Source organism: Dermacentor andersoni, chromosome 5 (assembly GCF_023375885.2).
Source record: "Dermacentor andersoni chromosome 5, qqDerAnde1_hic_scaffold, whole genome shotgun sequence".
Taxonomy (NCBI): Eukaryota; Metazoa; Arthropoda; class Arachnida; order Ixodida; family Ixodidae; genus Dermacentor; species Dermacentor andersoni.
This window is the reverse complement of record NC_092818.1, coordinates 134,493,549-134,504,050: the sequence shown is the minus strand read 5'-3', so window position 1 is coordinate 134,504,050 and position 10,502 is coordinate 134,493,549.

The following is a 10,502-nucleotide window of genomic DNA, read 5'->3' as shown; positions in this document are numbered from 1 at the left end:
TATTTACAAGTGAGGGCTCGTAAATACTGTACTGTGCACTACACAACACCTAAACAGAGACTACGGGAAACTGCGGAGCTTGCCTGACACGCGCTGTTAGCTCAAGAAGATGGGCCTGCTGCCCATATTGACTGCTATCGATTACGCTACGAATGCATCATGAACTGTTCACGTTCAGAAAGCACGACAATGGAGTTAATACTGGCCTTTCACGTGCAAAGGGGACGCCTAAACGTAAATAGCTCACAAACATTGTTCGTTCGCCAGGAGGCACAATACGCATACTCTGCCTAGACCTCTTGCGCATTACAAATGAATCAAACCAAAAGCGATTGCGTAAAATATTGATCCCTGACCTGAGATCAGTTAAATGCGGATGATCTGTGTGGGAGCGATCTAACTTCACTCTTGCCGCCAGCTTTTTAGAAAATTGGCACTAATTTGACCTGGACCATTCCCGCGGTCGTAACAGACGACAAAAAACAATTGTGAAGTGCAATTCGAAAGCTGTGAACTGACATGTGCTACATGCAGCATTAAGATACCAACCTACTACATGACGTTACATATTCATCTCTGTGTTTAGGCAAAAGAAAGCAGTTTCCAAGCGTTTCCAAGGAAACCAAGCAAACAAACATGAGGATGTCGTTACTGCCCCGACTAAGATGGAAATGCTGCTTGCAGCACGTGAATGTGATACTTAAGGAATAACAAAACATTATTTTTTCACATTGTAATAAGCCAATGGGTGATAAGAACCAACTTAAAACGCGATCATGTCGCGTAGCTTTTTTCGGGCCTCAAGAGGCTAACGAGAGCGAAAACGTACCGTGGTGCCGTCTATCGCCAGAGCGCGAGTGACGTGTAAAGTTGGATCTCGTGTGGAGTGTTATACATTCAGCAGCACCGGGCGATGCTTTTCCACGGCGTGGGCGCACAACTTCTGCCTCTTGCAGCGATTATTGTTAAGCGAGAAGGTAATTTCTTTTGAGTATACTCTTTTGTATGAAATATGAAAACCTGCGTTTTTTCGCTCCATTTTAACAAACTTCAGTGCTGCATACTGCCTGCATTACAAGTTTACCCTACACAAATGGACATACACGCTCGCTTTCCAGAACCTGAACGCTCGTCGAAACCCGGGGCTCTCAAAATATAGAAGCACAATATCACGGGACATGAGCCTCAGGAGAGACACATTCGGATGCGGGAAAGGATGCATACTTGAAATCAGTGGAGGAAACGATACCTACGCGAAAAGGACAAGGGACGCGTGCTGTGGTATCAAAACAGCATGTAGAAACCTACGACAGACTACTCAAGAAGGGTAGTGTTGTCGATGGACCAACATGGTGATTAAACAGAACAGCGAGAAGTGATCATGACGATGATGATGATGATAGCGCGGCAGCGATCGGAAGACGGCTAAACACAATACCCATAAGACATGAAAGATTATTCTCGTATCCTTGGCAAAGGCACAGTTCGCTTACACCATAAAAACAAGAACAAAAAACTAGAAGCTCAGGGACTGCGAAATAAACGTCGCACAGGCGGCGTTCGTCATCGGTTCGTGCTAGTTCGTGCACATTCGCTTTGCGATCGGGAATCTGCCACGATCTGTGCCCTGTCCTTCTTGTCTTAGCGAATGCACAGTTGCAATTCGTATTCTAGTGCCAATTCTGATGTCCACGCGTAGGAGAGTTAGACGACGTTGCTCAACGTTGAACATTGTTGCAGCTTAGGAAAAGAATCCACCAAGCCCATCGACGGCTACGTCAGGTTGTATGAAGGAAAAAGGGTTTATTAGCTTAGTCACATGGCTCAAGTTAAATGTCCGAGTTCACATCAGGACCCTTTGCTCACTGCTCGAAAAGTTTTCGCTTTTAATACCGTCGCCTTTAGGCGAGTCGACTAAGGAATCTGAAGACCGTCTAGGAGGAATACACGATTGTTGGATCCGCTGCGATACCACGCCCATGCTCGCTACATTATGCAGTAACCCCACCTCCAAAGGCCTATGGTTTGGAATGTGTGGCAAGAAAGCAACCTGCGAATGCAAGGCCGTCGTCGTTGTTTGGTAACCTTAATTGGGTGGGGCACCACATCCATCCTTAGTTCAGTCTGTCAGGTAATGGTGGGGTTGGTGGCCATTTGTAGACTCGTCAAGAGTGGGTGACCGCGCGGCGTTGACCTCTGAATAGGTGCTGGTGGATGGGTGGTGGTTTGCCTCGTGGTCGACGTCTAATTAACTATGAATCGCAGGTAGCCGCAGTTTGATAGCATTGGATGAGGCCCCCCTTTCATCCTTAGCTCAGACTGCCAGGTAATGGTGGGGTTGTGGCCTTTTTTGGGACCCGTGAAGAGTCGATGTCCGCGCTGCGTTGACGTCTGGATAGGAGCTGGTGGATGGGCTGGTGTTTGCCCTGTGGCAAACGTCCAATTAACGCCTCTGTGGTGTTGAGACGTAGCAATATCAGATATTGACGTTTAGCATTCCATTGTCGTTGATTGATCTTCCTTGAAACAGTGGGCACGCCGTCGTGTGATGTGGTGATCTGCTGCGTCGACAAAGCACTTTGCTGAACGGACACCTTGTTCTGTCATTGGTCTGTGTTGATATTGCGCGGATGATGTTTAGTCTCTTACGCATTGTTGTCCTTGGCTTACTAGATACCTGCGTCAGTCGCAGTCTTACTGGTCGGACGTAGGCTGTTTGTGCCACGTAGGATTCTTTAAAAAGTTAAGCAGTCAATTTTGACAGCGAGAGACTGCTCAGTGGGTAGAACCGCTTCTACGTTGATTGCACAGCGATGATCGGCCTCCTGTTGTGGCCACCTGTACTAGCTAGAATTGATTTGGTCTCTCCTGCCCTACCCGCCACGGTGGCTTAGGGGCTAAGGTGCTGGGCTGCTAAGCACGAGGCCGCGGGATCAAATCATCCCGGCCGCGGCGGCCGCATTTCGGTGGGGGTGAAATGCAACATGTCCGTGGCTCGTGCATTGGGCGCACGTTAAAGGTCCCCTGGTGGTCAAAATTAATCCATGCTCCCCCGCTACGGAGCGCCGCGTGATCAAATCATGGTCTTTGCGCGTAAACCACCAAAATTTAATTCAGTTCATGCTCTTGTCCAATTAATAATCGTCACAGTCCTCAAGGTCAAGAAAACGGTCCGTTTTCTGTTCACAATTTGCATGATTCTTCGGTGAAGCAATGTTACTGAAGTGCGTGTTGCTATCTAAACCCGTCGCAGGTCCTGAACGCTGCACAAAGGCTCTTTCGATATCCGTGTTAGGGAACACAATGACATCAGTTCATAGCTGTTTTCAGTTCCGCCATCCAAGTCACTAACCATATTATTGCAAGGTTTCGACAATTTTTGCTTCAGAGAGTCTACCATGTCAATGAAGCTTTCTATCTTTATGCGTTTATTCTTGTACCTTCTTCAATGTGGTCTTGGCTCGAAGGTTCTGTTTTACAATGTATTGCCTGTCCTGTTTTTTGCAATGCTTTAAGAGAAAAGAGTGATAGGCTGGCAATTTCGCTTCCAGAGATCAGGGACACGTCTTCGCTACTTAGCTCTGCCTCATCTCAATAGCAACTCTGATGTTAGACTTCAGTCTAACTAATATATGCCTGTAATCTACATGGAGGCTATATTATTTATACATTGCCTGATCAGAAAGCGCTATTTTAATCTTCTCGTCAGGAAAACAAAGCCTTTCTTGAAGCATTTTGAGCTGACTGCGCATGAGGTGAAGTTAAAGGCTGGTGGCCTCACAGAGTGCCGCGTAGATATTGTAGAAGATGAAGCTTACCATAGTTCTGATAACCGCTCCATCCATGGTGATCTCGACATTCTTGGTGCTGACGACTCGAGGTGAGAGGACCAGGGCAGCGGGTTACGTTTAGTCGGCTCTTCTCGGCGAAACCATGCGCGGGATCATCGTCAGTTGGCCGGGGGACTGTTCGGCCGTTGATTAATACGGTTGCCGAGTTCACCTTGTGCCGTTCTTTCCGGGTTGCTGTCGTTTCGCAAACTAACCTCAAAAAAAAAAACGATCTATTTCTGCAGGCATAGCGTTTTACCCTACGTAAACAAGTAGGGGTGTGCGAATAGTGATTTTGAGACCCCATCGAATACAAATCGATTATTGCCACAAGCGAATCGAATCGAATATCAAATACTTTTAGAAAAGATTTCGGGTTGTGAACAGACGTTATCACAATTAATCCAAGATAATGTTCACATCCCAGTATTCTCAATTTAGCCAGTTTCTGTCATTACATAGTACGTTATGAAGCGTTGTTTATTAAAAGCCCAATAGGAGCTTTAGGAGTAAACAAGTAATTTCTTTGCATGCACGGGGCTCTTCAGAGAGTGCGAATGATCGCTGTAAAGCCTGCAAAGTATGGCTACCTAAGTGGCGTAGCCTGTTCCACTGAGAAAATTCTCGTGTTTTATATCTGTACTATGCCCGCGGGGGTGAATATTTACCACGGTTCTGCTCCAATTTTATGTTTATTTGGGTGCAGTTAGCAATTTGAAATATTTGGAAACTATTTCAAACGTTTTCGCATTTACGAAAAGTAACACACAACCTACAGACATGATAGCACAGGGCTGCACTTTGAATATACGAGAAAACATAATTTTGTTACGCGGAAACTCAAGCACAAACCCTTTTTCCAACGTTTGTACCATTCATAGAGCGGTGCGCCCAGCTCGGTTCCTTGCAACGCCATCCAGATGGCGCTCGCCTCAGCGCACCCGCGGGAACGGCGAGAAGAAAAAAAAAAATGAAAGCTAAAGCTGTCGGCAAGCGTGACAAGCACTCAACGATCTTTGATTGCTATCGCGTTCCACTTTTAAAGGTTAAGCTTAAGGGTCCTCCAATTTTTCTCTGTAGCACACGACTCACTCGCTGGAACACAAAGGAGATAAAAGTTAGAAGCCGATTCAACCTCTAATTCAAGTCAGCGAAATACTGTCTTCCGGATCGAGTCGGGGGCTTAGACGGGGGCGAAGTCACTGCACACTGCACTTAATCGCGTCGCTCCTCGTCGGAGAGGAGTAGGAGAAGCATTGGACTCGCAAATGTCCTTACCGCACTATCTTCTGGATCAACACACATTTTGATACTGCGGTATACCTTCGCGACCGGCCCACATCTCGACGTGTGATGACAGATTAATTAAGTTCAAGTTATTTCCGACGTATTACATGTCACAACTACGATCCGATTATGAAGCCATTTCAGTATTTATTTCAATATTCAATATTCATTTCATTCGTTTCAATATGGGGTAAAAACGTCCATGGCATATAATGAATATAGTATCAGGATTTCGTGCTATAAGTCCTCTGTTCAAATCTGACTGTTGGACACTTTTATTTGTTTAATTATTTAAGAAATCACAATTTCAGCATAAAGACGAAACAAGGAATGCGACAGCAACAGGTTAAAATATTACCTGAACTAAGGCTCGCAGCTTTAGTGGCAGTATAGAATTGTCGCAAACATAACCACGCCAAGTAAACACGCTTGATGTCACGTTCGCAGACTCACAGGGACAGAAAGAACTCGACGACCGCGAGCAGCATGGGCTAGAACTTCGGGATCTTGTAGGCGTTGTCGCCTTGCGTCGGCCTCGCGTTCTTGTACTGCAGCATGCTCACGGTGGGCACGGTGTGTGCGTACGCTGCGCGCTTTTGAACTGCAGAGTTTTGTCGTCGTGATCGCTTAGCCTCGGCCTACCGTTTCCGCAGCGTCGCCGCGTCTGGGCGCCCTGGCGTTGAGCCGCGGTGTGCGCAGCGCACGCGTCAGAACGTAGTTCCTTCGATTGGTCCATGGAGCTACAGTGGCCTTGGCGCGTATGTGAGCACTGGGTGCTTCAGTGCGGTTAGTGTTTTACAGCAGCTTCTCGGCTGGCGTCCTGGCAATTTACACGCGCGGGCATGTTTGCGCGATGTCAGGGACGCGGTGCTTGTCTGCAGAAACCCCGCACCGTTAGGTACTACCATGCTTATATTACATGTGGAAAACGGTGGCAAAAGCTGCAGGGTCTGCATAGTTGCGGTACAGTTCGTTGCATCAAGCAAAGCTGCCTGTACCTGAGGTCTTACACCCCTGGCAAACTTCAGATATTTTTGGGCGCGAATCTGCGCGATTCGAACACGAACACGCCCAGACATGTTTCGCCACCACCTGGCGTTCAAACTACGACGGAACCCGAAAGTGTACAGACAATGTGAGTAATGTGGCTTTTGTGCAAGGGGGTCCTCTGTACGAATCCTGTCGTCGGACAAGTTGATTCATTAAGAATAGTGTGTAGGCATACACATATACCTTTACATACGTAACATGACGGCTTCCAGTGGATTGTGGGGAACATACCCAGCAGCCCAAAGCGGCCCAAATTTTTAGGCAGCACTACCTCCGAGATTGGTTGAGGGTAAGATGCCAGAGACGTACCTGATACGGAAAAGTGGTGGTAATTCACTAAGAAAGACTTTGTCCTTAAAAGCGAATGGAGTGGCTGTCGCACAATCACCCCGGACGTACTGTGCGTCCACTTGGACACAAACAGAACAAATCCGATCTCGGGACTACACTTTACTTGTAAGTACATGGCTTATTTTCACGACAGACGCGTTTAAGGATTCGCACTTGAGGAGCGTTAATGACGAGCACGGATTTTCTTCTGTGGTATCTGCCATGATTCTCCGCTATCTTGTTTGTTTCCTCGTGTCAAGCGCTGGAGGATCCAAGTGAGCTTTGGTTTGGCCACCAAAAAACATGTCTTTGATCAATTTGTGCTTTAGTGCCGCATTTTTTCTAGCGTTGAAACGCAAAATTCACCGGCTTTTTGCGTCGGGACTGCTATCGAGGCCACGACAGCACATTTTATAGCGAAGCTATACACCTCTACCGACCAACGGTTCCTTCTTGTGCCCAGCAAAAAACTCCCCATAAGTGTACCGATCCCGAAGACAGTGCAATGCCGGGCCGACCTGCGGCGGAGGCGAAGCAATCGACAAGCACTCCTCATACCTAGGCCGATCCCGAAGATAGTGCAATGCCGTCCCGACCCACGGCGGAGGTGCAGTTCGTCATTAAGGAGCCCACACACACAGCTTCGCTCGTCATTCTTCTTCACAAAGTGGAAGGGCACTGAGTTTTTTTGTTTCCTTTATTGGTGGGCGACAATCGCACGTATACTTCTAGCTTGCGAGTGCCGACTAGCTCTTTGAAATGATCACCACGTGCGGCACACTAGATAGCACACGCGCGTGCGCTAGTATCTTTTACGTCAAAGACGCAAGGATGAAATAGGCAAATTTATGGCGTTTGATTATCCGCTTCAGGAAAGCTTCGCTTCATATAGAACTTTTCATCGGGCGAGGAAGAAAGGGCGTGCGGCGAGCCTTTCCTCCTCTCTGGCTTGTGCGATCCGGCGCGGCGCTGCTTGAAAGTAGGGCACTTGAAAGTGTTGCTGTCGCGTGCTGCAGAACGATTTCGAGATGTTTCACATCGTACTCCGTGAAATTTACGCAATGTCCGTTCATATAAGGTCGTCAGGGAAGCCTTTCAGTGCATTGGTAACTACAATATGCGGAAAATATATCTCTTGCGGGCGCAAACATGTCACGTGCATTATCACCCGCGGTGTGTGTATGGGTTGTGAACTATTTTGCCTGTATCGGTTTTAATTCAACGAAGAGAACCGCTGTCTCTGTATTACCAGCATGAAACAGTAGACCTGCTCACTCTCTGCACGCTTGGCGTATGAACTAAAATATAAGAGAGCATGCTCCTGTGCAGCCAACCTAAGGATACCACGAAAGATCTAAGCGACAGGCGCTAACAAATATTTTTGATACACCGGCATCGTGCTCACGCATTTCAAGTCTAGCACGCTTGAAATCACTATATGTCTCGCTAGCCTCCTGCATGAGGCCGATGGCGCTGCTCAGCACAACGATCTCTACTGTTGGTGAACCAGCATGATACATATATAAGCTATGTCCTTCGGCATTGCCTTTTTGCCCTGTAAAGCCATACTATATGAGGGGGATCGCATAAAAAGAATGCGATGGCTATTTTTGAGGACGAAATTTCTGCAATACGTGTAAGTGTGTCGCAGAGAACGAAACGAACACAACCGAAAGAAAATCGGTTATTATCCTCTTTCTCGAAAAAGAAAGAGAAAACGGGCTAACGCCGCAATACGACCACTCATTAGCCATGCCGCACGACGTTTATAGATACATAAACGTTGATGCGGTATGCTTGGACCGTGCGCTACATAGAACAAGGATATCTGTAGTCATGCAAGTAGTCACGCAATGTGATCTGCAGCTCACAGTTTGAACGCACTAGCCGGGTGCGCGACGAGTTCGCGTCCTCGCCGGACCTACAATAAAGTTTATTCACTCACTCACTCACTCACAGTTTGAACGCTTCTCAAAGTATAACAGCACAGATCCTATCGTAGCAGAACGGTACCCACGCTGTTCCAATCGTCGCGTATGTTTCGTTGCTCCTGAACCGCAGCTTAGAACTAGAGAATAATACTGCAATAAGGTTGCATTAATGAATGGAACATTCAAAAATGAACAATTGATCTCCGAGGCTGATTGTAGGCTCAAATATGCGCGCACATCTCACGCTGCGAGCTCCGTCCGCCTCAACGCCAGCAGAAAGTCCGGCCATACCGACTTATACCACTTCAGTACGTCTCACAGAACCGTTTACCACGTGGAAGACGCACGTCATACTAACTAGACCGCACGAGCACGAAAAAAAAAAAATGCCAGAAACTATCGCCGAGCGTATACCTGCCATGCAAGACAGAGCGCTCGCCCAATCCAGCATGCCGACTGCCCATAGATGGCGCCACTGCGTATCAATATGGTGGCGCCCATCAAGAAACGGTCTATAGACACGGCGACGTGCGTTCAATCTGCCTATATTTTAAAGGGTGCCAGCATTTTGAAAAGCATACTTCTCAAGGGCAATAGCTCTCTATCGATATTCTATAACTCGACGCTCACAGACTCTTTGCCGCCCATGTCCTCGTGGTGTACCAATCAAACTTATTTGCGAGTTTCCCGATGAGTGATAGTACTGCTACTAAATGACCCACAAAAAAAGTCATACTTATAGCAAAGTCTCCAACGAACGACCCTAACTTTTTCTTCTCTTCTTTCTACGTTGGGGCAATGTCGAGTCAAGGAGCTGGATACGAAGTACAAAGCTCTTGTGGAAGCGAAAAGGCATCCGATGAGCGCTACCGAGAAGGCCGCCTACCTGCTTAAATCCTGCACCTTGCGCTTCGATGGCCCAAACAATGCGAGTCGCGAAGAGCTTATAGAGTTCGCGAGAAATGAGGGGCTCAGCCTGACAGGCCCTCCTGCCGACATGGCCACGGGACCAGCGGACGTGCTAGCCTTGCAAGTGCACCTGTCCTTTGACTACATGCTGGGGGGACTCGTCCGCATCGTTCCTAGTGAGTATACGTGAGCTCCATGCTAGAACCATTTCACGTGCCAAACGGGCTGAGGTGTCGCCAAGGAACCTACATGCAAATAAATAAATGACAGTCCTAATAGCTTCCCAAGAAGTTGCCAGGACAGTGCAAGATTAGCATGGCGGTTTGTGATTGATCAGATCAGTGGCGTATCAGCTACAGGTTCTTCCACACAAAGTAATCCAACCCAGCTAATTTAATCCTAGCGCCCGTGAGTTTAATCCATGCATAACGTCCTTCAAGAAACTTCAAATTTCGAGGAGTTGAAACATTTGTTGAAATTAAAGGTGTAACATAGAAGTACCTTTCCTCCCATGTGACTAATGACAACCTTCCGGGCCAATTTTTTCCCTGCAGATAAGCAGCAAGCAGATGCCAATTAGCGCAAACATTTTAAGGATATGTCGGCGAAATTAAGTCGGAGGCTGCCGAGCTGGGAGTGCGAAGCGAGCGCCAGAGGAGGAGGGCGCCTGGAGGTGGAGAAGAGGAGGGCGCGCCAGGGATGGTACATCGAAGCGCGCGGCGGAGGGGAGGAGGAGGAAGTTATAGGAGGCACTCTAGGTTCACCTCCCCTGGCAGTTGCTACGGGATCTGTGTGCGCTATGCACATACCGGATTCGCCTGGCCATCGAGAGGCCGAACGCCGAGTGAGAAGGCCGTAGCAGCAAAGCAAGGCGGCAGGCCGAGCACGATTCAAGCTAGGGAGCCTACATGAAAGCTCCAGAGTTTGCATGTAGGCTCCCTAGAGTCGGCCGACTCCGGCTATAGAAACACGGGGGTTACGCGCAAGCGCATGGGTATAGCACCCATACGCTTGGGCGTAACTCGCGGTCATGAAGTGAAGCGTCACTGTAATTTTTATACTACGCTATCGGTAACCTCCGATCGAACACGTCTTCGTGAGTACTAATCAGTAATTAGCTTCCAATTAAATGACCGATTAACTAATTGTCTGTAAAATACAACTA